Source organism: Chionomys nivalis, chromosome 5 (genome assembly GCF_950005125.1).
Source record: "Chionomys nivalis chromosome 5, mChiNiv1.1, whole genome shotgun sequence".
NCBI classification, from domain to species: Eukaryota; Metazoa; Chordata; class Mammalia; order Rodentia; family Cricetidae; genus Chionomys; species Chionomys nivalis.
Window position 1 is genome coordinate 33,372,803 of NC_080090.1, and position 27,659 is coordinate 33,400,461.

General features: G+C 38.8%; 1 protein-coding gene across 1 annotated transcript in view; it reads left to right on the forward strand.

The window, feature by feature from the left end:
- Positions 1-27,659, forward strand: part of Ptpn20 (protein tyrosine phosphatase non-receptor type 20) — a 78,108-nt gene that overhangs the window by 20,776 nt on the left and 29,673 nt on the right. The window lies entirely within an intron of this gene.

Here is a 27,659-nt window from a genome sequence, read left to right on the forward strand (position 1 = left end):
AGGTATATTCTTTTGTGTTTGGGCAAAATGTTCTGTAGATATCTATTAAGTACATTTGAGTTATAACATCTGTTAGTTCCCTTGATTTTCTGTTAAGTTTCTGTCTGGCAAACCTGTCCGTTGAGGATAGTGGGGTGTTGAAGTCTCCCACTATTAATTAGCAAGGTTTGATGTGTGATTTAAGCTTTGGTAACGTTTATTTTACAAATGTGGATGCCCTTGTATTTGGGGCATAGATGTTCAGAATTGAGACTTCATCTTGATGGATTTTTTTCCAGTGATGAATATGAAATGTCCTTCTCCATCTCTTTTAGTTTGAAGTCTATTTTGTTAGATATTAGGATAGCTACAGTGGCTTGCTTCTTAGGTCCATTTGTTTGGAGAATCTTTCCTCAACTCTTTACTCTGAAGTAATGTCTGTCTTTGAAGTTGAGGTGTGTTTTATGCATGCAGCAGAAGGATGGATTCTGTCTTCATATCCATTCTGTTCGCCTGTGTCTTTTTATTGGTGAATTGAGTTCATTGATATTAGGAGATGTTATTGACCAGTTACTGTTAATTCCTGTTATTTTTTGGATTTGGTGGTGGTGGCAGTGTGTGTTTTCCCCTTCTTTGGATTTTGTTGTTGTGAGATTATTTATTGCCTGTGTTTTCATTGATGTAACTGAGTTCCTTGGGTTGGAGTTTTTCTTCTAGTACTTTCTGTCATGCTGGATTTGTGAATGGGTACCAATTAAATCTTTTTTATTTTCATGAAATAACTTGTTTTCTCCATCTATGTTGTTTGAAAGTTTTGCTGGGTGTAGTAGTTTAGGCTGGCATCCATTGTCCATTAGTGTCTGTAAAATGTCTCTCCACGGTCTTCTGGCTTTTAGAGTGTTCATGGAGAGATTAGGTGTAATTCTGATAGGTCTGCCTTTATATGTTACTTGGCCTTTTGCCTTTGCAGCTCTTAAAATTGTTTATTCTGTATGTTTAGTGTTTTGATTATTATGTGGTGAGAGGATTTTTGTTTTTGGTCCAGCTTATTTGATGTTTTGTAAGCTTCTTGTACCTTTATAGGCATGTCTTTCTTTAGGTTGGGAAAGTGTTCTTTTTATAATTTTGTTGAATATATTTTCTGTGCCTTTGAACTGAAATTCTTCTCTATTATTCTTGTTTCTTCATGGTGTCCCAGATGTCGTGGATGTTTTGTGTTAGGAAGTTATTGGATTTAATATTTTCTTTGAGTGATGAATCTGTTTCCTCCTTCATATCTTCAACGCCTCAGATTTTCTGTTGGTGATGGTTGCATCTGTAGTTCCTGTTCACTTTCCCAAATTTTCTGTTTCCAGAATTCCTTTGATTTGTGTTTTCTGTATTGTTTCTATTTCAGTTTTCAGTCATGAACCATTTCTTTTACCTGTTTGATTGTTTATTCTTGGCTTTCTTTAAAAGATTTATTGTTCTTCCAATTTTTTTGTTTGTCTTTTCCTTGACAACTTTAAGAGTCTCTCGCATCTTTATAAAGTAATTTTTAAATCCATTTTCTTGTGTTTCAGCTGCATTGGAATGTTCGTGTCTTGCTTTTGTAGGATGTCTGGGTTCTGGTGGTGTTGTATTGTTCTTTCAGTTGTTGAATGTATTCTTACACCTGCATTTACTCATCTTTTCTTCCAACTGGTGTGGCTTATGCCTGTGCCTGTTCTTCCAACTGTTGTGGTTTACACCTGGGCCTGTGTAGTCTGCTGTTTTTCCAGCTGATGTGGTTTGCTCCTGTGCCAATGTAGTCTGCTGGGGTTGTAGGGGAGGGCTGGCCACAAGGAGGATGTTCAGGTGTGTGGGACTGGACTGCGGAGTGTCCAGTATGTGGTGTGGCTGGGGGTACAGCCTGGAGGCAGGTCTCTCATCTGCAGGCTGGCGGGGGACTTCCTATTTTTGTTTCCTTATATAATGTGTTATTTTCAATTCATTTTTAAAGTTGGAATTTAAAAAATGGATTTCATTAAGTCATTCTCATATTGTTTTTGTATTACTTTCCCTATTGCCCTCCCCACTTCCATTGAACCCTCTTGCAGACCACTACCTCCTTCACCAGTGCCCCTGTTTCTGCTTTCATGCTGTATCTATTCTGTTGCCTCTTCTTGGTGCAGGAGAATTGTCTGTATTCTGTCAATCATATTTTAAATAAACGCTGATTGGCCAGGTAGGAAATATAGGCGGGAAAACCAGACAGGAAGTAGAAATAATGTAATGAGAACAGGAGAATTTTGGGAAAGAGGAAGTTGATTCCTCCCATTCCTGCCCAGACCGCCGAAGCAGCAGGATGTTATCTGCCTCACTGAAAAAGCTACTGAGCCACATGGCTAACATAGACCAGAAAAATGGGTTAATCAAGATGTGAGAGTTAGCCAGTGAGAGGCTAGAGCTAATGGGCCAATCAGGTTATAATTTATGGAGACCTATGTGTGATTTTCTTTGGGGCTAAACAGCTGTGGGAACCTGACAGGGCAGAAAACAACAACAAGCAGGTCCCCATTTGTGTTACATCTTCTGCCCTTCAAGATCTCTTCTCCCGCCTCCAGTTTCATGACCCCTACATACATACCTCAAAAACACTAGTACTTCCTATTTATGAGACAAATTTCTTCCCTTCAATTTATTTATATTTTCTTTTCTTTAAGGTCAGGAATGATGGTCTTTTTTAAAATATATTGATTTTTATTGAGCTCTACATTTTTCTCTGCTCCCCTCCTTTCCTCCCCTCCCTTTCAGCCCTCTTTCAAGGTCCCCACGCTCCCAATTTACTCAAGAAGATCTTGTCTTTTTCTACTTCCCATGTAGATTAGATCTATGTTAGTCTCTCTTAGGGTCCTCATTGTTGTCTAGGCTCTCTGGGATTGTGATTTGTAGGCTTTTTTTTGTTTGTTTGTTTTTGCTTCCTGTTTAAAAACCACATATGAGTGAGTACATGTGATAATTGTCTTTCTGTGTCTGGGTTAACTCACTCAAAATGATGTTTTCTAGCTCCATCCATTTATCTGCAAAATTCAAGATATCATTATTTTTTTTCTGCTGTGTAGTACTCCATTGTGTAAATGTATCAATTTTTCTTATGCATTCTTCAGTCGAGGGGCATTTGGGTTGTTTCCATGTTCTGGCTATGATAAACAATGCTGCTATGAACATAGTTGAGCACATGTCCTTGTGGCACGATTGAGTATTCTTTGGATATATACCCAAAAGTGGTATTACTGAGTCTGAGGAAGGTTGTTTCCTAATTTTCTGGAAAATTGCCACACTCACATCCAAAGGGGCTGTACCAGCTTGCACTCCCACTAACAATGCAGGACTATTCCCTTTACCCCACAACTTCTCGAGCATAAGTGTGTGGGGTTTAATGTATGATTTAAGTTTTAGAAGTGTTTCTTTTAAAATGAGGGTGCCCTTGTATTTGGGGCATAGATGTTCACTATTGAGATTTCCTCTTGATGGATTTTTCCTGTGACTAATATGAAATGTCCTTCTTTGTCTCTTTTGATTGATTTTAGTTTGAAGTTTATTTTGTTAGATATTAGGATAGCTACACCCACTTGTTTATTAGGTCCATTTGATTGGAAAATTTTTTCCCAACTTTTTACTGAGGCAATGTCTGTCTTTGAAGATTAGGTGTGTTTCTTGTGTGCAGAAGAAGGATGGATTCTGTTTTTGTATCCAGTCTGTCATCCTGTGTCTTTTTATAGGTGAGTTGAATCCATTCATAATAAGGGATATTAGTGACCAATGATTACTATCTCCTCTTAATTTAGTTTTCATTGTTGGCGATGTTAATTCATGTGTTTTTCCCTTTGGGATTTGCTGCTATGAGACCATCAATTGTCTGTATTTTTTTTTCTTAATGTAACCAACTTCCTTGGGTTTTAGTTTTCCTTCTAGTATTTTGTGTAGGGCTGGGTTTGTGGCTACGTATTGGTTAAATCTGGTTTTGTATGGGGCATCTTGTTTTGTCCTTCTATGGTGATTGAAAGTTTTGCTGGTTATAATAGTCTGGACTGGCATCCGTGATCTCTTAATGTCTGCATAATGCTTGACTAAGACCTTCTGCCTTTCATTGTCTTCAAGGAGAAGTCAGGTGTAATTCTGATAGGTCTACCTTATATGCTACTTGGCCTTTTTCCTTTGCAGCTCTTAATATTCTTTCTTTATTCTGTATGTTTAATGTTTTGGTTATTATGTGGCAAGGGGACTTCTTGTTAATCCAATCTGTTTGGTGTTCTGTATGCTTCTAGTATCTTCATAGACATATCTTTCTTTAGGTTGGTAAAGTTTTCTTCTATGATTTTGTTAAATATATTTTCTGTGCTTTTGAGTTGAACTTCTCCTTCTTCTATACCTATTATTCTTAGGTTTGGTCTTTTCATGGTGTCCCACATTTCCTGGATATTTTGGGTTAAGCGCTTGTTAGATTTAATGTTTTCTTTGACTTATGAGTCTATTTCCTCTATTGTATCTACAGCGCTTGAGATTTTGTCTTCCATCTCTTGTATTCTGCTGTTTATGCTGTGCTTGCAGTTCCTAATGATTTCTCATAATTTCTGTTTCTGTAATTTCCTCAGTTTGTGCTTTCTTTATTGTCTCTATTTTAGTTTTCAAGTCTGAATAGTTTCTTTCATATGTTAGATGGTTTTTTTCATGGTTTTCTTTAAGGGATTTGCTAATATCTTCCAATTTTTTGTTTGTCTTTCCCTTCATTTTTTTGAGGGAATTTCTCATTTCCTCTTTAAGAGTCTCAAAAATTCTCCTGAAGTTATTTATTAGCTCATTTTCTTCTGCTTCATCCATATTCGGTTGTTCAAGTCTTGCTGTTGTAGGGTCTCTAGATTTTACTGGTGTCATGTTGCTCTTAGTGGTGTTGTGTGTGTTCTTACCTTATCTACTTATCTTTTCCTCTAATTGGTGTGGTTGAGGCTGCCTGTGATTCTGTTGATTAATCTTCTAGGTGCCAGTGGATCCAAGGCTCAGATGGTTGTTCCTTGTGGTACACTCAGTGCCACGGTTCTAGTTACTCCATTGGTCACTCCATATTCCTGGAGGTCTCTCAGCACTCCTGGGCTTTGCTCCACTCCCGTGGAGTTTGCTGTCTCAGGCCTGCTCTAGCCTAGGTTGCTGGCTCAGACCTGTTTCTGTAAGCATCCCTGGTTTGGACCCACTTCTGCAGAGGTCCCTGGCTCTGATCTACTCCCTTGGAGGTCCCAGACTCACACCTGGATCCACAGAAGTTTCTGGTTCCTGCCTACTCCCTTTGATGTTCCAAACCAATTCCCAGACCTACAGAGGTCCTGGCTTAGGCCTACTCCCTCCGAGGTTCCAGACTCACACCTGGATCCGCAGAGATTTCTGGTTCCTGCCTACTCCCTCCTAGGTCCCATACTTGCAGAGGTCCTGGCTCAGGCCTAGTTCCTCTGAGGTCCTAGACTCACGCCCAGACGCACAGAGGTCCTGGCTCAGGTCTACTCCCTCACACCCGAACCTACAGAGGTCTCTGGCTCTGGCCCACTTGCTGAGTGGTTTTTCCTGTGTACCTGCTCCTGTGAAGTTCGCTGTCTCAGGTCTGCTCTGGCCCAGGTCTCTGGCTCAGTCCCGCCTCTGTCAATGTCCCTGGTCTGGATCTGCTCCCACTCCGGTGGAGCTCTCCATCTCAGGCCCACTCTGGCCTAGGTAGCTGGCTCAGTCCTGCTCCCCTGGAGATCACTGCCTTGGGACTGCTCCGGCCTAGGTCACTGGCCCAGTCCTGCTCCACAAATGACCCTGGTCTGGATTTGCTCCTGTTCCCGTGGAGTTCACTGTCTCAGGCCTGCTCCTGCCCAGGTCGCTGGCTGAGTCCTGCTCTTTTCAAGTTCGCTGTCTTAGACCTGCTTTGGCCTAGGTCACTGGTTCAGTCTTGTTCCTATGGAGTTCACTTCCTCAGGCCTGCTTTGGCCCTGGTTGCTGGCTTAGTCCTGCTCTGTGGAATTTTCAATCCATTTGTAATTTCACGCGTGTGTGTTTGTATGTGTGTGTGTGTGTGTATGTGTGTGTGGTGTCTGCATAGTGTGCGTATGTCAGTGATACTGCATCTTCTCATAGCATCCAACTTTGCCTAGTGTGTTTAGCAGTTCTACTGTAGGAGAAGGTTTCTTGAACCCACTCAGTGATAGGAAATTTGTAACGGTATCGGTCTATTGTAACAGTGGGTTCAGCACTGCTTCTTTTCCATCTGCTTGTAGTACAGTCTTGGTTGGGTTCTCTTTTCCTGCTTGTAGTAGGTCTTCACTTTGCTACAATAATATTGGCAGCAATTCTGTCTATAGTTAAAACATTTGTTCTGGGGGAGCTAGATCCTACTCAGGGATTATGTGTTTTTCACCGTGGTAGTAGCTCTCTCTTCCAAGCCTATATTACTTGGAAAATGATCCTTTCCATTCCTGCTGTGCTCCCAGGCCTTTAAAGGAGTACTTGTTGGGTAACGTGTGAAGTTGAGTCCACAAGTGTGTGCAGACTCTTTGTGCCCTTGACTTATTAGAACTCTGTTTTGTCACACTGCCCTTATCACATTTGGCAATGCACTTCTTGTTTCCCATGTGTGCAGTTCTCCATCTCTTCTTTCCCACTAGCCACGAGGAGACAGTGTTCCACTTCCTATCACTCTTTAGAGAACCCAGACTTATTTCAGACCCCTGATTTTTCAGTTGCCCTTGTCTCAGCTAGCTGAGAAGTTCAATGAAAGGATAATTTCGTGTGTTTAGTAACTTGCAAATATATTTTTCGGGCATGAATGATGTTCATAATAGTTTTCTATAACTTGGCAAACACAGAAGTAGTAATATAATTATGCCTATAAGATATGAGTAAATTCCTTTATAAACATCTTTTTCAAAGTAAATAGCTATGCACATCACAATTTCTTTTCAGGATAATTAATAATACTCCATTGTTTGACTATCATAATCTATATTATTGATTTCTTGTTGGATAAGTAGATATTATGATAAATTTTCCTGGGACTGAGTCTTTAGTAATATTATTAGACTAAATTTTTGAGCAAACAAACAAACCCCTGTAGATCTGCACTACTGCACCAATAGTACAAGTCCACAATCTTGGTTCAATGCCTAAAGCTTTAAAAGAAAGGGAGGAATTGAAAAGAAGAGGCTTTAAAATAAGGGGAGGGATGGGAATTGTGAGCCTTAGAAAAACCACATACTTACATCCTCTGTATCTGGGACTGTTGTTTTAGTGTTTTAGTTTCTAGTTCCATCCATTTGCCAGGAAATTTAATGACATCATTGCTTTTAACAGCTGAGTAATACTCCATTGTGTAAATGTACCATACTTTCTTTATCCACTTTTGGCTGATGAGCATTTAGGTTGTTATCAGTTTCTGATTATTATAATAAAACTGCTATGAACATAGCTGAGTAAATGTTCTTGTAGTATGGTAGCGCATTCTTTGGGGATATGCCCAGGAGTGTTATAGCTGGGTCTTGACGTCTTGAGAGAGTGTTACCAGGCTATGGACAATGTTTTACTTTGGGTTCCTAGAATTGTCCTAGCCTCAGGTAAAACAGAAGTCTTCTGCCAAAGTTTGGTCCTGAACATGGAACCCAGGGACAGGGGTACAGTCTGGGGTTACTGGGCGGGCTTTAAGGCTGGCTAAGTCATTTTTTTTTAAAGATTTATTTATTTATTTCATGTATGAATGTTCTATGTGCATGTGTAACTTTATGCCAGAAGGAGGGTTTCAGATCCCACTAGAGATGGTTGTGAGCCACCATGCGGGTGCTGGGAATTGAACTCAGGACCTCTAGAAGAGCTGTCTGTGCTCTTAGCCATATTGACTCATATCTCCAGCCTCTAAGACATTCTTAAAAGAAAAGTTTGTAATTGTAATTGTGCATGCATCCTTCACACACACACCCACACACCCACAAGTTAGAGCTCATGAGATGATCAGTGGATGTCCTAGTTTGCTTTCCATTGTTGTGATATACTTATGACCAAAAGCAATATAGGAGCAAAGGGTTTAGGTTATAGTCCACCATAGAGGGAAACCGGGAATGAGCTCAGGGAAGGAACTCTGAGGCAAGAACTGAAGCTGCACCAGGGAAGAAAGCTGCTTCCTTAGCTGCCTCCATTACATAACCCAGGGCCATCGCCCAGGGGTGATACTGCTTATAGTGCCTAGGCCCTCTTACATCAAATAAAACAAAGGAAAATACTTAAAGACATAGGTATATGTAAAAAAATTCTGAATAGAACCCAAACATCACAAGAACATTTCCAAAAGTTGAGAAATGAGATTACATGAAGTTTAAAAAAAACTTCTGATAACAGAATAAATGGACAGCAAATCTTTGCTGGCTGTTCTTCAGACATGGTGTTAATATCTGGAGTATATAAAGAACTGAAAAATATTAAACACTAGAGAAACAAAGCTGCCAGCTCATCAATGCACAAATGTCTGAACAGTTTTCAAAAGAAGAAATAGAAATGACCAATAAATATTTTAAAAACTGTTTAAGGGCTGTCCAGCCCCACCTTATATATGAAATGCAATTGCTACACTAAAGGCTCGGAAAACAGCATAGAAGTGCAGGCAGAAAGAATGTAAGAGCGAGGGGACCAGGATGCCTGCTGCTAGAGAGTTCCCCAGACATGGTAGGGAAAATGCACCCCTGCACACTCAGCCATGTGATTGCTTGAACAAGACATACTGATAATACCAGGGGATAGACCAACATTGATGAGGGAATTCCACCAGGTCCCATTTCTAGATGAGAGGTTCAGGTGGGCAGCCGCTGCAGCGAGACAGAGATTCAGTTTCCTCCAGAAACAAGCTTCCGTGCAGGCTGTTCAACAATCACAAGTGGTCAGTCTTGGACACATGTACATGAAAGCAACATTGAATGGACTCATTAGGTTATATGTGTGCAGAAATAATAAATAAGAGGTCATGAATTGGGGAGGGAAGCGGGGCATGGGAGGAGTGGTGGCAATGATATAGATCCAGAACTTAGATGTGAGGGTCTCAAAACACCTTTAAAACTGTTAAGCATTTGTAGTAATGCAGAGTAAAGCAACTTTGCATTTCTGTCTCGTCCCAGGGAGAATGGCCACCATCAAGTAAACAAATACTAGTAAATGCTAATGGTGTGAGAATAGAGAACCCTTACCCACTTTTAGTAGGAGTGTAAGGTAGAGTAGCCACTAAAGAGATTAGTGTGGAGGCTTCTAAAAATGTGCTCTCATGTGATCCCGTTTTTACTCAAAGAAGTCTACATTCTATTACAAAGGTGCTTATACATCCTGTTCATTCCTTCTCATTTCACAGGAGAAAGGAAATGGAATCTGTCATCAAATGAACAGATGGATAATGAAAATATGGCATATATATATACAGTGAAAAGAAAGATAAAATTAGGAAACTCGCTAAGAAGATGGGTGGAATTTGAGGTATTTTAGGTGAGATAGTCTAAGTTCAGAAAGACAAATACCGTTTGTTTGTAACCTCAAACTACAAAATAGTAAGTATCCAGGTAGGAATAAATATGTGTAAAGGCCAGGAAACTAGAAGGAGGACTGTGTCGGGGGAGAAAAGGCTTTAAAGGGCATGATAGTGGAATGGTAAAGCACAGAAGGAAGAGTGAAGGAGAGAATAAACTATGTGTGAAGCTACCCAAAGGAAACCTATTTGTAAATCGATCTAAAAAATCAGCCTTTTGTGAATATCTTTTGAATTTCTGTAACATTTTTCTTTTTCTGTTATCAAGGTTGAACACTTAGGATGTTTTTTGTTGTTTTTTTTTTTTTGTTTGTTTTTTTGCTTTTTTTTTTTTTTTTTTTTTTTAGATAGGATTTCTCTGTAGCCTGTCCTGGAACTAGCTCTTGTAGGCCAGGCTGGCCCTGAACTCACAGAGATCCACCTGTCTTTGCCTCCCGAGTGCTGGCATTAAAGGTGTGCACCACCACCACCTGGCTTAGGGTGATTTTTTAAAATGTTGAACTTGATTGTGTTCCTGGATGAGACCAACTTGGTCATGCTGGATTTTGTCTGTGACTTTCTTTGTTAAGAATTTATCTCTTACTATCATGGTAGATGGCGTAGTGGCCATTATATTGATGGATTCTTGTGTGCCATTTGAGCTTCCTGAGAAGCTGGCTCTGGAAGTTAGGTTGCCCCCAATTTACATTTCAGACTCAAGCATGTTTGTCTTACAGTGTCCTCTGAGAACTCTTGTCTGTGGGTGAGCTGCACGCTCCCTTCACTGCTGTTTTCTTGAAGAGTCTATATAAAATTGCCATCATTACTTCCTTAAGTGTTTGGTAGAATTTGTCAGTGAAGTTGCTTGGGCCAAGAATTCAGGTGAGGTTTAAAATGCATATGTATATTATTATTTTTCTATATTTTCAGTGACAAGTATTCTCATAGTAGCTGGCTTATTCAATAGAAATTTATTTTTTCACAGTTCAGGGAACTGAAGTCTCCCAATCAAGGTGTCAGCATGATTGACTTACCCTGAGACTTCTCCTGGTGCTTGTAGATTGACTCTTCAAATTCCTTCTCTTAGCTGTCTACATCCTTATCTCTTCTTCCAAGGGTACTAGTCATGTTGGACTGCGGAGCACCCTAATATCCTTACTTTAATTTATTTGCCTACTTAGAGACAAAGTAGTTTTGTGGTTTTTAAAGGTAAGGCATCAACATGTCATTTTTAGGGAAGTTTTTCTAATTCTGTGAAAGAAGTATACAATTTATATAGAATGAGAATTTCTTTAAGTTCCATGAAGCCAAGGTGGTATTCATGTGCAAGTCCAATCCTGAGAGGAGGTAAAGGCAGGAGGAGCAGGAACTCAAGGTCATCCATAGTTCCGTGCTGGGTTAAGGCGAGCTTGAGCTGCAGGACACTGCACCTCAAAGCAAATAAGCAAGTGAAAAATTACATCCAGTCTGTAAATTGCACAGTGTCCTCAACATGCTAAGTTTTCATCATATAACATATCTTAATAGAATTTTCATTTTGAATTGTTATTAATATATAAAACTGCAACTGATTTTGTGTGTCTAATTTCTGTGTTGCTACTTCACTGGATTTATTAGTTCTGTTAGGTTTTGGGGGATGTGCATGTGTGTTTGTGTTGTCTTTAATTTTTTATGACATATGGTCATTCTGTACATTAACAATGATAATTTTGGTTTTGGATTTCCAGTTTAGCTATTTCTATTTTCTTCATAGAATTTCTATTATGATTGCCAGGACGCCTAGTACTATGGTGAACAGAAGTGGCAAAGGTATCACCTTTGCTATTTTTATCATTTCAGAGGAAAAGCTTGTGGTTTTTCACTATTTCTCGTGGCTCTTCTATGGGTGTTTCATATAGAACTTTTATAACATTATATTTTAGAGATATTCCTAGATTATTGAATTATTTGATGTTAGATGTTTAATTTTTTAATGCTTGTTCTACATAATTTGTAGTTTGATCATGTATTTTTCTATCCTTCATCCTATTACTGTGTTATATTACTTGAAGCATTTCTAATGCAAACAATACTTAAATTCCAGTAATAAATCCAACTTAATTATGACCTTTTAAATATGCTGTTGAGTAACTACTCTATTACATTTTGTTGAGGATCTTCACATAAATGTCCACAGTGGTATGTGTCAGTATTTAATGATGGCATCTTTATCTGACTGGACCGTCAGGATAAGTGTTCATAGTGATGTGTGTCAGGGTTTCCTGATGGCATCTTAATCTGACATTAGATTGTCAGGATAAGTGTTCACAGTGAAATGTGTCAGTATATGGCATCTTTATCTGATTCTGGATTGTCAGGATAACTGATGTTATAAAAATAGTTGCTGAATATTCGACCCTGCTGGGGGTTTTGGAATAATTAATTTTGAGGAAATGTGTTGTTATTTCTTTTAACTGTATGTTAAAATTTATTTGTAAAGTCACCATGTCTAAGGCTTTACTTTGAAATATTTGCATACTAATTCAGTTCTATTATTAGCTATGCATCTTTTCAGATATTCTTCATCTTTGTGATTTTTCCTTGGTAGGCATTGTGTTTCTAGGCATTTGTCTGTAGTAGGAGGAGTGGGCTGTGTCCTGCCACCCGGCTAGCTTAACCCCTAAAATAACCACACAGAAATTGTATTAATTAAATTACTGCCTGGCCCATTAGCTCTAGCATCTTATTGGCCAACTCTTACATCTTGATTAACCCATCTCCATTAATGTGTATTGCCACTTGACTGGTTTACCAGCATGAGTCTAACCAGCATCCGTCTTGGACAGGAGAAGCATGGCATCTGCCACACTCCCTTCTTCCCAGCATTCTGTTCTGTCTACTCTGCCCACCTAAGGGCTGCCCTATCAAAAGGCCAAGGCAGTTTCTTTATTCAACCAATGAAAACAACACAAATACAGAAGAACCTTCTACACCATTTCCCCCTTTTCTATTTAAACAAAAAGAAAGACTTTCACTTTAACATAGTAAAATTACATAAAACAAAACAGTTATCAAGCAAGAATTACAGTTACAATATTTATTTTATCTTTTATCATAACTAAGGAAAACTATAACTATAGCTAACCATTCTTCAATTCTTCAAAGACTCCAGAAGGATATAATATTACCTAAGTTAATAGGAAGTACATTGTAATCAACTTCCAAAACTCTAGAATTGACAGAAACATCTTGCTGCCTAGACAATCCCCCAAAGTTCCTCTGTATCATTGGGGCATCTATCTTCAGCTTACAGGCCCATAGTATCCAGCAGACATTTCCATGAGGCAGGAAATTTTAAAGACAGTTCAGTCACTTCCTTCTGTATCCTGCAGAATGTCCCACAGACTCTTTAATGAATCAGGAACCTCGAAGGATCATCTTACCTTAAGGCAAGTTCAGCAGTCCTCTCTCTGTGAGTTCTTCTTGTTCAGTTTATGCAACAGACCAGGCAAGAGCAGTTTCTTGCCCAAATGGCTAGCAAACTCCATAAGGAGCCTCTTCGATGCCCATCTTCCTCTTGAAGTAGCTGGTGCTGCCAGTAACAGACGTGTCTCATTATCATGAAAACTCCTAAGTTATTAAAACATTTTAAATGCCATATTCTGTAGTCTTTGAGAGATATGAAGAATGCCTATCTAACTGAAATATACCTCTGTATATCTAGAAAATCTAACTAACATGACTACAAGCTTGACTATTATCGATGATTATCCATTAACAACCTATATTTCCTAATTATACATTACATTTGTAAATGAACTACACAATTTCAATACCTTAATCAAGAGCAGATATATACATATAACAAGATTGACCTTAAATTTATACCAATAAAGGCAAAATCCATACCAATGAAAATTGTTCATATCTATAGCCTAACCCCCTTTAAATGTAAAAGAACATTTATAAACAATATTTGAGAATATGGACATAGTTATTTCTCTCCAAACAGCTTCATGCTGAATGGGGGCGCTGTTAATTAGGTCATTCATGGTGTATCCTGTGTGTCAGGTTCATCTCAGTTGGTAGATGAGTGAAGTAATTATTTTGAGTGTGTTTACAGCAACCTTTCAGAAGGGCATGGTCTATCATACCATATTGGTCTAGAAGCAATCCACAGGGTCTCATCCTCTGTGAAAACAAAAGAAAAATCTCTTTCCCAAAACATCATATCCTTAGACCCAACTTCTGAAGTCAAGATACCTTTATAATATACATGGTGGATTAGCTTAGCAGTGAAATGTCTCTCTGCATTTAGCTCCTTCACAGTAAAAAAATTCAAAGAAAACCCAATAATACATAGACTCCAAACTCTGTGAATTTTCCAGTTTTACGTGGCTTATTTTTTTACTCTATTACTTTACTCTGTCTCTTTAAAGACTTTACCCAATATTTTTTAAAGCATTAACTTTATTTTATGAGTCTCTGTGCTCTTTATCTTTTCTCTTCCTAGCCTATGTACATTTATTCAACAGTGTGACCCATTTAGAGGTCTTTTATGTCTGAATCTGTCCTATTGTGAATCTGTAATTCTTTACTATTCAGGAGCACTTCTTAAAATGCTAAGCACTTCTTTAAAACCTTAGCTTGTGCCATGTAAGGGTAATATGGTACCGCCTGTTTCCTGCCCAGTCTAAACCTTAACTGTGCTGTTATTATAATAATTACAACAGTTCCTGCCCGAGATTAGCACAGTTCAGCAGGTGGAGCCGTGCCTCAGAGCCATTTGGTGCCCTTTAGCTGCACACAGTTCCAAGCACACAGCAGTCCACATTGCCATCAAGCAAGCCATAGCACTTTACTCACAAACCCCATTCAAAAGTTCTGTCTCCCACAGGATTCAGACAGAGATGGCAATGGCAGCACAGCCCAGAAACTGGTATTTCAAAACAGCCACTTTCTAGTAGACCTGACCCCACTGTCTACGCAGGCAGAAAGAGCTGAGCCATGGACATGATCTCAGATATTTTTCTCCCGACCCTGAGTGGGCCCACAACCAGCCAGGCCCACAAATGCTCCAAAGCCCGAGTTTGCACCAAGCGGCAGGGCCCACAAGCCTCATTTTAAAATGGCACAGCTTTTTTACTGCTGCTATGGCTGAGTAGGGAAAATTTATCTGCGGTACCCTGCAAGCAAACAGCAAAAAGCTGTGTTAAACTTTGTTTTGTTCTGTGTTTAAAATTAAGCTCTCTCAGGTTTTTAAGTGGATTTAGTCCATCACATTGGAGCGCCAATCTGTAGTAGGAGCTGTGGGCTGTGTCCCACTGCTCAGATAGGTTAACTCCCAAAATAGCCACACAGAAATTGTATTAATTAAATTACTGCCTGGCCCATTAGCTCTAGCCTCTTATTGGCTAACTCTCACATCTTGATTAACGCAACTCCACTAATGTGTATCGTCACTTGTCTGTGGCTTACCAGCATGAGTCTAACCAGCGTCCATCTTGGACAGGAGAAGCATGGCATCTGCCACACTCCCTTCTTCCTAGATTTCTGTTCTATCTACTCTGCCCACCTAAGAACTGCCCTATCAAAAGGCCAAGGCAGTTTCTTTATTCAACCAATGAAAACAACACAAATATAGAAGGACCTCCTACACCATTTGTCCATTTCCTTTAGCTTACCTAACTTTTTTGTGTATATGTTTGAATATAAGATTTTTAATTTCCTAGTAATTGGTATTAATATTCTAACCTTTACTCTTGATTTTAGTCACCTGAATATTTTTCTTTGTGTTAGTCAGATTTCCATTATGTTAGCAAAAAGGTAATTCAATCATAAAAAGAAAAGATTTATAGCAGCTCACAGCTTTGAGGTTCTCAGACTGGTTGACTGTTAGTTTTAAGCAGCATATTGTGGAATTTGTATGTATGTGGTAGAGCAAAGTTGTTACTCATTGAACATGAGAGACAAGGGAAAGAGAATATTTCCCCAATGATTTGAAGAACACCCAACTAGACGCTGCCTATGGAAGTTTCCACCACTGCCAATAGAGTCATGCTGGGAGACCAGACTTTCCTACATGGCTCTTTGGCTACACTTAAGAGTCATGTTATAACATCATCTAAAGAAAAGCTACCCAAACTTGGTGTTGTATTTTAACATGCTTACCTTGTTTTTATTGGTTTTATATCTGAAACTTTGTATTTCTATTATCTCTGAGTCTTTATTATACCTGCCCTTTTAATTCTTAATTCCTTTCTTTTTTTCCATCTTTTTTTATTGTTTTATTGGGCTGTATATTTTTCTCCACTCACCTTCCTTTTTCCCCCTCCCCTTCTACCCTCTCCCATGGTCCCCATGCTCCCAATTTACTCAGGAGACCTTGTCTTTTTCAACTTCCCATGTAGATTAGATCCATGTTTGTCTCTCTTAGGGTCATCATTGTTGTCTAGGTTCTCTCAGATTGTGAATTGTAGGTTGGTTCCTTTGTTTTATGTCTAAAAGCCACTTATGAGTGAGTACATAGGATATTTGTCTTTCTGGGTTTGGGTTATCTCACTTAATATGATGCTTTCTAGATGTATCCATTTGCCTGCAAATTTCAAGATGTCATTTTTTTCTGTTGTGTAGTACTCAATTGTGTAAATATACCACATTTTTCTTATCTATTTTTCAGTCAAGGGGCATTTAGGTTGTTTCCAGCTTCTGGCTATAACAAACAATGCTGCTGTGAACATAGTTGAACACATGTCCTTGTGGTACAATTGTGCATCCTTTGGGTATATACCCAAAAGTGGTATTGCTGGGCCTTGAGGTAGATTGCTTCCTAATTTTCTGAGAAATCGACATACTGATATCTAAAGGGGCTGTATCAGTTTTCCCTCCAGCCAGAAATGCAAAAGTGTTCCATTTACCCCACATCCTCTCCAGCATAAGTTGTTATCAGTGTTTTTGATCTTGGCCATTCTTATAGGTATAAGATGGAATCTCAAAGTTGTTTTGATTTGCATTTCTCTGATGGTTAAGGATGTTGAGCATTTCTTTAAGTGTCTTTCATCCATTTTAGATTCCTCTGTTGAGAGTTCTCTGTTTAGGTCTGTACTCCATTTTTTATTGGATTATTTGTTTTTTTGAACTTTAAATCTTTGAAGAAAGAAAGTGAAGAAGACACCAGAAAATCGAAAGATCTCCCATACTCTTGGGTAGGTAGAATTAACATAGTCAAAATGGCAATCTTACCAAAAGCAGTCTACAGATTCAATGCAATGCCCAGCAAAATCCCAGCAAAATTCTTCACAGACCTTGAAAGAATGGTACTCAACTTCATATGGAAAAGCAAAAAACCCAGGATAGCCAAAACAATTCTGTACGATAAAGGAACTTCTGGAGGCATCACAATCCCTGACTTCAAACTCTACTACAGAGATACAGTACTGAAAACAGCCTGGTATTGACATAAGAACAGACAGGAGGACCAATGGAACCAAACCAAAACCCAGATATCAATCCATACATCTAGTTTTTTCTTTTTTTTTTTTTATGGATGCCTTAAGTTGTAAAGCTAGATGGTTGTTATGAAAATCTTCTCTTTTTACACACCAATCTGTTCCACTCCTTCCCCTCCTACCATTCCCTTCACTTTCCCCCCATCCCACCCCTCATCCACTCCTTAGAAGGGGAAAGGCTTCCCATGGGGAGTCAGCAAAGTCTACCACGTTGCTTTGAGGTAGGGCCACGGCCCTCCCCACTCTATCTAGGTTGAACAAGGTATCCCTCCAAAGAGAATGGGTTCCAAAAAACTAGTACAAGCAATAGGGATAAATCCTGGTCTCACTGCCAGTGGTCCCACAGTCTGTCCCAGCCATATAACTGTCACCCACATTTAGAAGGCCTAGTTTGGTCCTACGTTGACACCCTAGCTATCAGGCTGGAGTTAATGGGTTCCCATTAGCTCAGGTAAGGTGTTTCAGTGGGTATCCCCATCATGATCTTGACCTCTTTGTATTTTCACTCCTCTCGCTCTTTGACTGGACTTTGTGAACTTAATCCAGTGCTCTGCTGTGGATCTCTGTCTCTGCTTCCATCAGTTGCTGGATGAAGGTTCTATGGTGACAATTAAGGTAGTTATAAATATGACTACAGGGCAAGTCTTGTCCAGGTACACTCTCCAGTATTGTTTAGGGTCTTATCTGGGGTCATCTGCTATAGAGATTTCCAATGTTATGGATCTTGGTTTATTGATAAAAATTTTAGGTCAATTTTGTTATATATGTATTTCTGCTCTTGATTAAGGTGTTTGTGCAGTTCATTTAAAAATGTAATGTATAATTAATAAATACAGGTTAATAGATAGTCAATTATTTAGGTTTTTAGATATATAGAGATATATTTCTGTTAGATAGGTATTCTTCAAATCTTTCTGAGAACTTCAGAATATGGATTTAAAATGTTTTAAAAACTTAGGACTTTTCATGACAATGAGACACATCTGCTCCTGGCAGCAGCAATTACTTCAAGAGGAAGATGGGCATTGAAGAGGCTCTTTATGGAGTTTACTAGCCGTTTGAGCAAGAAAATGCTCTTGCCTGGACTCCTTGATGAACTGCACATGCAAGGGACATTCAGGACCCACAACAGAATGACTGCTGAACTTGCCTAAAGATGAGACAGTTCTTCAGGATTCCTGCTTCATGAAAGAATCTGCCAGACATTCTGCAGGACATAGAAGAAAGTGACTGACAAACTGCCAATATAGACAGAACTGTCTTTGAGGTTTCCTCCTTCATGGAAAAGTTTGCCAGATACTATGGGCCAGTAGGCTCAAGATGATGCCTGCAATGATGTAGAAGAACTTGGGGTGACTGTCCAAGCAAGAGATGTCTCTGTCAATTCTAGAGTTTTGGAAGTTGCTTACAATGCACTTCCTGTTTACTTTGGTAACTTATCCTTCTGGAGTCTTTGATGGAGTTGAGGAATAGATAGTTATTGTTTTCCTTAGTTATGATTAAAGATAAAGTATATATAAATATTGTAACTGTAATTATTGCTTGATACCTGTTTTGTTATATGTCATTTTACTATGTTAAAGTTAAAACCTTTCATTTAAAATGAACAATGTTGAACTTGTCAAAGGTCTTAATTAATTATGTGGTTTTTATCTTTAATTTGTTTAGATAGTGGATTGTATTAATTGATTTATTATGTTTAACCATCTCTGAATCTCTAGGATGAAATATTTGATCATTATGAATGATCTTTTCAATGTATTTTTGATTCAGCTTGCAAGCATTTTTTTATTAAATTAAAAATTTCCGCCTCCTTCCCACCTTCCCCCACTCCCCACGCCCCACTCCCCTCCCTCTCCAGTCCAAAGAGCAGTCAGGGTTCCCTGCTCTGTGGGAAGTCCAAGGTCTTCCCCCCTCCATCCAGGTTCAGGAAGGCGAGCGTCCAAACAGGCCAGGCTTCCACAAAGCCAATACATGCAGTAGGTTCAAAACTCAGAGCCACTGTCCCTGGCTTCTCAGCAGCCCTCATTGTTCACCATATTCAGAGAGTCCTGTTTTATCCCATGCTTTTTCAGTCCAAGTCCAGCTGGCCTTGGTGAGCTCCCAATAGATCAGCCCCACCGTCTCAGTGGGTGGATGCCCCCCTCATGGTCTTGACTTCCTTGCTCATGTTTTCCCTCCTTCTGTTCCTCATTTGGACCTTGGGAGCTCATTCCATTGTTCAAATGTGGGTCTCTGTCTCTATCTCCATCCATCGCCAGATGAAGGTTCTATGGTGATATGCAAGATATTCATTAGTATGGCTATAGGATCAGGCCATTTCAGGCTCTCTCTCCTCAGCTGCCCAAGGACCTAGTTGGGTACATCTCTCTGGACCCCTGGGAACCCCTCTAGAGTCAAGGCTCTTGCCAACCCTAAAATGGCTCCCTTAATTAAGATATATACTTCTCTGCTCCAAGGTACTTCCCCCTCCATCCAGGTCTAGGGGGGTGAGCATCCAGGCGAACTGGGCTCCCACGGGGCCAGTGCATGCGTGGGATCAAGACCCAGTGCCATTGTCCTTGGCTTCTCAGTCATCCCTCATTGTCCGCCATGTTCAGAGAGTCTGATTTGATCACATGCTCCATCAGTCCCTGACTGTTCTTTGGACTGGAGAGGAAGAGGGAGGGGGAGGGGGAGAGAAATGGGAGGAGGTGGAAATTTTTAATAATAATAATAATAACAGAAAAAAATGAAAAGGCCTGGAGAGATCAGGGATTAAAAAGATTCCTCTTTGAAATCCTGGTAGAATTCTTCACTAAAATCAACCAAACATAGGCTTTTATTTGGTTGGTAGATTTTCAATAACTGCTTCTATTTCTCTAGGGCTGGTAGGCTGTTTAAAATGATTATCTGGCCAAAACAATCCTGTTAATAAAAGAACTTTTGGAGGCATCACAACCCCTGACTTATATCTCTACTGCAGAGCTATAGTACTGAAAACAGCCTGATATTGGCATAAATACAGACAAGAAGACCAATGGAACCAAATCAAAGAACCAGATATTAATCTACACAACTTCTAACACTTGATTTTTGATAAAAAAGTAAAAGATATCAAATGAAAAAAAAAGAAAGCATATGTAATAAATAGTGCTGGCATAACTGGATATCAACATGTAGAAGAATGAAAATAGACCCATATATATCACCATGTACAAAACTCAAGTCCAAATGGATCAAAGACCTCAACATAAAGCCAGCCATACTGAACCGTATAGAAGAGAAAGCGGGAAGTACATTTCAACACATTGGCACAGGAGACCATTTCCTAAATATAACCCCTTTAGCACAGACACTGAGAGAAACAATTAATAAATGGGACCTCCTGAAACTGAAAAGCTTCTGTAAAGCAAAGGACATGGTCAACAAGACAAAATGACAGCCTACATAATGGGAAAAGTTCTTCACTAACCCCACATCAGACAGAGGTCTGATCTCGAAAATTTACAAAGAACTAGAGAAATTAGTCATCAAAAGAAAAAATAATCCAATAAAAAAAATGGAGTACAGACTTAAACAGAGAATTCTCAACTGAGGAATCTAAAATGGTTGAAAGACACTTTAGGACATGTTCAACATCCTTAGTCATCAGAGAAATGCAAACCAAAACAACTCTGAGATTCCATCTTACATCTGTAAGAATGGCCAAGATCAAAAACACTGAAGATAACTTGTGCTGGGGAGGTTGTGGGGTAAAGGGAACACTCCTTACATTGCTGGTGGGAATGCAAGCTGGTACAGCCCCTTTGGATGTCAGTGTGGCGATCAGAAAATTAGGAAACAACCTTCCTCAACACCCAGTAATACCACTTTTGCATATATATCCACTGGATGCTCAATCATGCCACAAGGACATGTGCTCAACTATGTTCAGAGCAGCATTGTTTGTCATAGCCAGAACCTGGAAACAACCTGAATGCCTCTAAACAGAAGAATGGATAAGGAAAATATAGTAAATTACACAATGGAGTACTACACAGCAGAAAAAATAATGACATCTTGAATTTTGCAAGCAAATGGATGGATCTAGAAAACATAATTTTTAGTGAGGTAACCCAGACCCAAAAAGACAATTATTACATGTACTCACTCATAATTGGTTTTTAAAGGTAAAGCAAAGAAAAAACAGCTCATAAATCACAATCCCAGAGAACCTAGACAGCAATGAGGACCCTAAGAGAGACATACATAAATCTAATCTACATATGAAATAGAAAAAGACAAAATCTCCTGAGTAAATTGGGAGCTTGGGGACCTTGGGGGAGGGTTGAAGGGGAGAGGAGAGGAAGGGAGGGGAGCAGAGAAAAATGTAAAGTTCAATATAAATCAATAAAAAAATAAAACTCTTAAAAAAACCTTTCATTTATTTAAACAGAAAAGGGGAAATGGTATGGGAAGACCTTCTGTATATGTGTTTCTTTCATTGGTTAATAAAGAAACTGCTTTTGGCCAATGGCTTAACAATATAGCTAGGCTGAATGTGTGTGTGTGTGTGTGTGTGTGTGTGATATATATATATATATATATATATATATATATATATATAGAGAGAGAGAGAGAGAGAGAGAGAGAGAGAGAGAAGGCAAAGTCAGGAAGAAGCCATGGAGCTGCTAGAGGAGAAAGATGCAAGCTGCCAGGTGGAATCTTGCGGAAGGCCACAAACCTCATGGTAAATATAAAATATGGAAATTGGTTAATTTAAGACATAAGAGTAAGCCAGAAAGATGCTTAAGCTATTGGTCAAACAGTATTGCAATTAATACAGATTTCTGTGTGACTATTTTGGGAATTTGGGTGGTCTGGAAACCAACAAGCAGCCTCCCCCAACAGTCATCTTTATTGATTCCTGGGAATTTCTCTATTGCCAGGTTTCTTGTTAGCCCTATAATGGCTCTCTCAATCAAGATATCTCTTTCCTTGCTCTCAATCTCTGTCCTTCCCCCATCTTTACCATCTCCTTCCCTCGAGTTCTCTTTCCCTTCCCCTTCTGCCCTCCTCCTCCCCTTCTGCCTTCCTCCCCCCCCACACCATGCTCCCAATTTTCTCAGGAGATCTCATCTATTCCCCCTTCTCAGAGAGATCTATATATGTTTCCCTTAGGGTTCTACTTGTTACTTAGCTTCTCTGGGGTCATGGACTATAGGCTCATTATCCTTTACTTTATAGCTAGTATCCACTTATGAGTGAATACATACCATGCTCATCATTCTAGGTCTGAGTTATCTCACTCAGGATAGTGTTTTCTAATTCCATTCATTTGCATGCAAAATTCAAGATGTCATTTTTTTTTTTAAACCATTGAGTAGAAAGAACTCCATTGTGTAAATGTACCACATTTTCTTTATCCTTTATTTGAGGGGCATCTAGGTTGTTTCCAGGTTCTGGCTAATACAAGTAATGCTGCTATAAATATAGTTGAACACATGTCCTTGTGGTACAATTGAGCATCCTTTGGGTATATGCCCAAGAGTAGTATTGCTGGGTCTTGAGGTGGGTTGATTCCCAGTTTTCTGAGAAACCGCCATACTGATTTCCAAAGAGGTTGTATGAGTTTGTACTACCAGCAGCAATGGATGAGTGGTCTGTTTACCCCACATTCTCTCCAGTATGAGTTGTTATCAGTATTTTTGGTCTTAGCCATTCTGACTGGTGTAAGATGGTTTCTCAGAGTCATTTCCCTGATGGCTAAGGATGTTGAACATTTCCTTAAGTGTCTTTCGGCATTTTAAGGTTCTTCTGTTGAGAATTCTGTTTAGGTCTGTACCCCATTTTTAATTGAATTATTTGGTATTTTGATATCTAGTTTCTTGAGTTCTTTATATATTGTGAATATCAGTCATCTGTCAGATGTAGGATTAGTGAAGATATTTTTCCATTCAGTAGGCTGCCTTTTTGTCTTATTGACTGTGTTCTTTGCTTTACAGAAGCTTCTCGGTTTCAGGAGGTGCCATTTATTTACTGTTGCTCTCAGTGTCTATGCTATTGGCGTTATACTTAGGAAATGGTCTCCTGTGCCCATGTGTTCAAGGCTACTTCCCACTTTCTTTTCTGTAAGGTTCAGTGTGGTTGGATTTGTATTGAGGTCTTCAATCTATTTGGACTTGAGTTTTGTGCATAGGGATAGATATAGATCTATTTTCATTCTTCTACATGTTAACATTTAGTTATGTCTACACCATTTGTTGAAGATGTTTTCTTTTTCCCATTGTATAATTTTAGCTTCTTTATCAAAAATTAGGTCTTCATAGGTGTGTAAATTAATATCTGAGTCCTTGATTCAATTCCATTGGTTAACCTCTCTGTTTTTATGCCAATATCAGGCTGTTTTCATTACTGTAGCTCTGTAATAGAGCTTGATGTCTAAGATGGTAATGCCTCTGGAAGTTCCTTTATTGTACAAGACTGTTTTGGCTATCCTGGATTTTTTATGCTCTTCCATATGAAGTTGAGTATTGTTCTTTTGAGGTCTGTGAAGAATTGTGTTGGGATTTTGATGGGGATTGCATTGAGTCTGTAGATTGCTTTTGGTAGACTTGCCATTTTTATTATGTTGATCCTACCTATCCAAGTGCATGAGAGATCTATTTTCTTATACCTTCTTCAATTTCTTTCTTAAATTTTTTTAAAACAAAGACTTAAAGGTTGAACAGGTCTTTTACTTCTTTGGTGAGCAGTACCTGGTGTAGAAGGTTCTTCTGTTCATGTCTTGCTTTCATTGTTTAATGAATAAAGAAACTGCTTTGGGCCTGATAGGGTAGAACTTAGGTAGGCGGAGAAGACAGAACTGAATGCTGGGAAGAAGGGCAGAATGAGAGAAGCCATGGATATCCTGCCTGAGATGTATGCTGGTTAGAATTTTGCTGGAAAGCGACAGTCACGTGGCAATACACAGATGAATAGAAATGGGTTAAATCAAGATGTAAGAATTAGCCAATAAGAAGTTAGAGCTAATGGGCCAGACAGTGTTTGGATGAATACAGTCTTGTTTTCTCCGTTGATGGTGATTGAAAGCTTTGCTGGGTTTGGTAGTCTGGGCTTGCATCCGTGGTCTCTTAGTGTCTGCAGCACTAAGAGAGAGAGAGAGACAGAGACAGAGACAGAGACAGAGAGACAGACAGAGAGACAGAGAGAGACAAAGAGAGAGACAAAGAGAGAGACAGAGAAGGAGAGAGACCAAGAACTGGAAGGGCAAGACTACCCCAGGTCATTAGATCTGACAGTTCATGAGGAACTCCATTTCTGGACATGGGTTTGATGTTTGCTTGCTAGGCTTGAGTTTTACTTTGGTCCCATTTTTCCTCGCTATGCTCCTGTTTCTCCATTTTGAAATGGGACACTTTTTGTAATGTTTTTGCAATTTTTCTCTGAGAATTTCATGTATGTATTCTGATCATATTCACCTCCCTCTGCTAGCTTCTCAGATCTGCCTTTCTGCCCTACACACTTAAAATTATGTCCTCTTCATTTTTCAAACTAATTAAGTCAATTTTTTGCTATCCATATACTCTTGAATGTGTGATTTTAGACCTACCGGGGGCCACAGTATTAAAACTTACTGTCCTCCCCCAGCATTTGCAGCTGGATACTCAGGTAGGGGTAGAACTTCATGCCTACCTACCTGCTCCATGATGGGACTTTATCTGGCTTGAGCTTGCACAGACTTTGTGCATGGTGTTACAACTACTGTGAGTTCATACATGCAGTCACCCTGCTATGTCTGGAAAACAGAGTTTCCTTGTAGTCATCTACAGCTTTTTGCTTTTATGATCTTTCTATACCCTCTTCCACAAGCCTTGCAAAGCAGGAATGTAATATATCTGTCCTGTTTGGAGCTAAGTATTCCAAAGTGACCTCTTCTGGTAGCCTACACCACACCTTTCAACACTATGAATGCTATCTAGTAGGGGTGAGGTTTCCAGGTGAGGACCAACATGATTTCTCCATGACCCATATCCAAACTGTGTGGTAACTAAAGCAATAAGGTCTTAACTATCGTGTTCTAAAAGGTCACCAAGAACATTGGCAGTAGACTGTAATAGAAGGTAATGTTTGAGGACTATGTAACCTCACTGACCAACACATCCTAAAGAGGTAACCCATTCCTGGCACTTGGCTTTTTGTTTGTCCCCCCGCCACCACCCCTTTGCTTTTATTTTCTATCTATCTATCTATCTATCATCTATCTATCTATCTATCTATCTATCTATCTATCTATCTATCTATCTATCTATCTATCTATCGTTTATATCTGTTACCTGTCATATATCTGTCTGTCTATCATCTGTCCATTTATCATCTCTCTTTACATATAAAGTAGCAGATTTCCTTCTGGCACTTATATACCTACTAGGTTTTATTGTTCTTCCCCTTACCCTCTTCAGCATCTCCTCACCCTGCTACATCTAAACAAATCCCTCCATCCTAAGTAGTCCTCCTTTTAGTATCATATCACATGTGTTCTATTACTTTTCCTATTGCTCCCCCTTAAAACTTCTTTTTTCCTGTCAGGTCCCCGTTCTGTTCCTTGGCATCTATGGTCCCTCACTACAATGCATTATATATAAATTAAAGCTGGGTGTGGTAGCCCACGCCTTTAATTCCAGCAAATGGGAGACAGAGGCAGACCAGACAGATCTCTGTGAGTATGAGACCAGCCTAGTCCATATAGAAAGTTCTGGGCCAGCCAGAGCTACATAGCAAGATCCTGCTCCCCCAAAAAGAAATTAAAAGTTGAGATCCATATATGAGAGAATGTGGCATTTGTCTTTCTAAACCTGGGTTACCTGTGTAATATAACATTTTCCAGTTCCATATATTTTTCCTTAAATTGAATAATTTTATTTTAATTTATACATGAATAATTTTCCTTTGTGTATTTATATCACTTTTACATTGTTCATCAGTTGGTGGACATTTATGCTTACTCTGCTTCCTTAATATTAAGAAGACAGAATTCATAAACATGGGTAAGTATCTCTTGTGTAGAGAGTCCTTTGTGTATACACTTATAAGTGGTCTAGCTAGGTCGTATGATAGTAACATTTTTAGTTTTTTGACAAACTGCAGATTTCTGACTAGCTGCATCAGCTTATACTCCTGCCAATGATAAATAAGGTTCCTCTTTCCCTATATTCTTGCTAGTGTTTTTTGTTTGTTGTTTTGTTTTTGTTTTGATAATAGCCATTCTTATTGGGGAAAGGTGGATTCTCAAAGTGGATTTGTGTTTCCTTGATGTCTAAGGATGTTGAACACTTCAAAAATACTTATGTTATGACATTTCTGTGTTTTCTTTTGAGAAGTATCTGGCCAGTTTGCTGACCCGGCAGTTTTGTTCATTTTTGTCATTCTGTACATATTCTAGATATTAGCACCTTGTCTGAAGTGTAGCTGGAAAGAGTTTTCGCTGTTCTCTAGGTTGTCTCCTCACTTTGGACCCTTTTTATTTTATTTAAAACCATTTGTGAATTCTTGAGTCTATTTTCTGTACTATTGGTATTATGTTCTCAATGTTCTGTCTATCTCTCTGTCCCATGTTTTCATCTAGTGGCCTCAGCTTTTCAGGTTTTAAATTAAGGTTTTTAATCTAGTTTCACCTTACTTCTCTGCATGAGAAATAACAGACGTAATTTAGCAGTTTTGCACAGCATTTAGGGGTCTTATCCAAAAAGTTGTTGTCTATATGAATTTCTTGAAAGACTTCTCTAAGCTTTCTTGAAGTAAATAGTTTTGTAATTTAAGGTCATACATTTAAGCATTTAGTCCATTTGGAGTTGATTTTTGCAGACGGTGGAAGATGGCTTCGTTCTTCTGTGTATGGATTTAGTTTTCTCAGCATTATGCATTAGAGAAACTATTACTTTCCAGTGTGTACTTCAGAAACTTTGTTGAGGATGATTTGTCTTTAGATGTTATGGATTAATTTCTGAGATCTGTTTCATTGCTATGTGCCCTTTTGTTGTGACAGTATCATGTTTTGTTTACTATATAGTCTTGTAATATGTAAAGGCCAGATATTCAAATTTTTATGTCCTTGCTTTATTCAAGATTGATTAGCCAATAGGCATATTTTTTGCTTCCATGTGAATTTTAGATTTTTTTTCTATTCCTATATGAAGAATGCCATTAGCATTTTTCTAGATATCACATTATGTCTGTAAATTGCTTTGGTTAGCAATATTGGCTTATCCAGTCCAAGGATACAGGAGGTCTTTGCACTTTTCAATATCCTGATCATTTTCTTCATTAATATTTTATAGTTTTTTATTGTAGAGATCAGCTCAACTTCCTTTGTTAAATATGCCACTAGATTATTTTATTTTGGCTGCCATGAATAGGCTTGTTTATTAACTTCTTGATCAACAAATTTTTTTATGTATAAAATTATATTTTTGTCTTTTGATTTTGTATCCTGTAAATTTAGTAAATATATCAGTTCTAACAAATTTTGTTTTAGGAGAAAAGTTCATGGTTTTCCACATATAAAATCATGCCATCTATTAATGAGTAACCTCTGGCTTTCTCCTTACTTGTCTTACAAAGCCATTTTATCTTTTCACTGGATCCTGTGTTGAATAATAGTATGAAAATGGACATTATCTCATTCATGACTTCGCAGTAAAATCTTTTAGCTC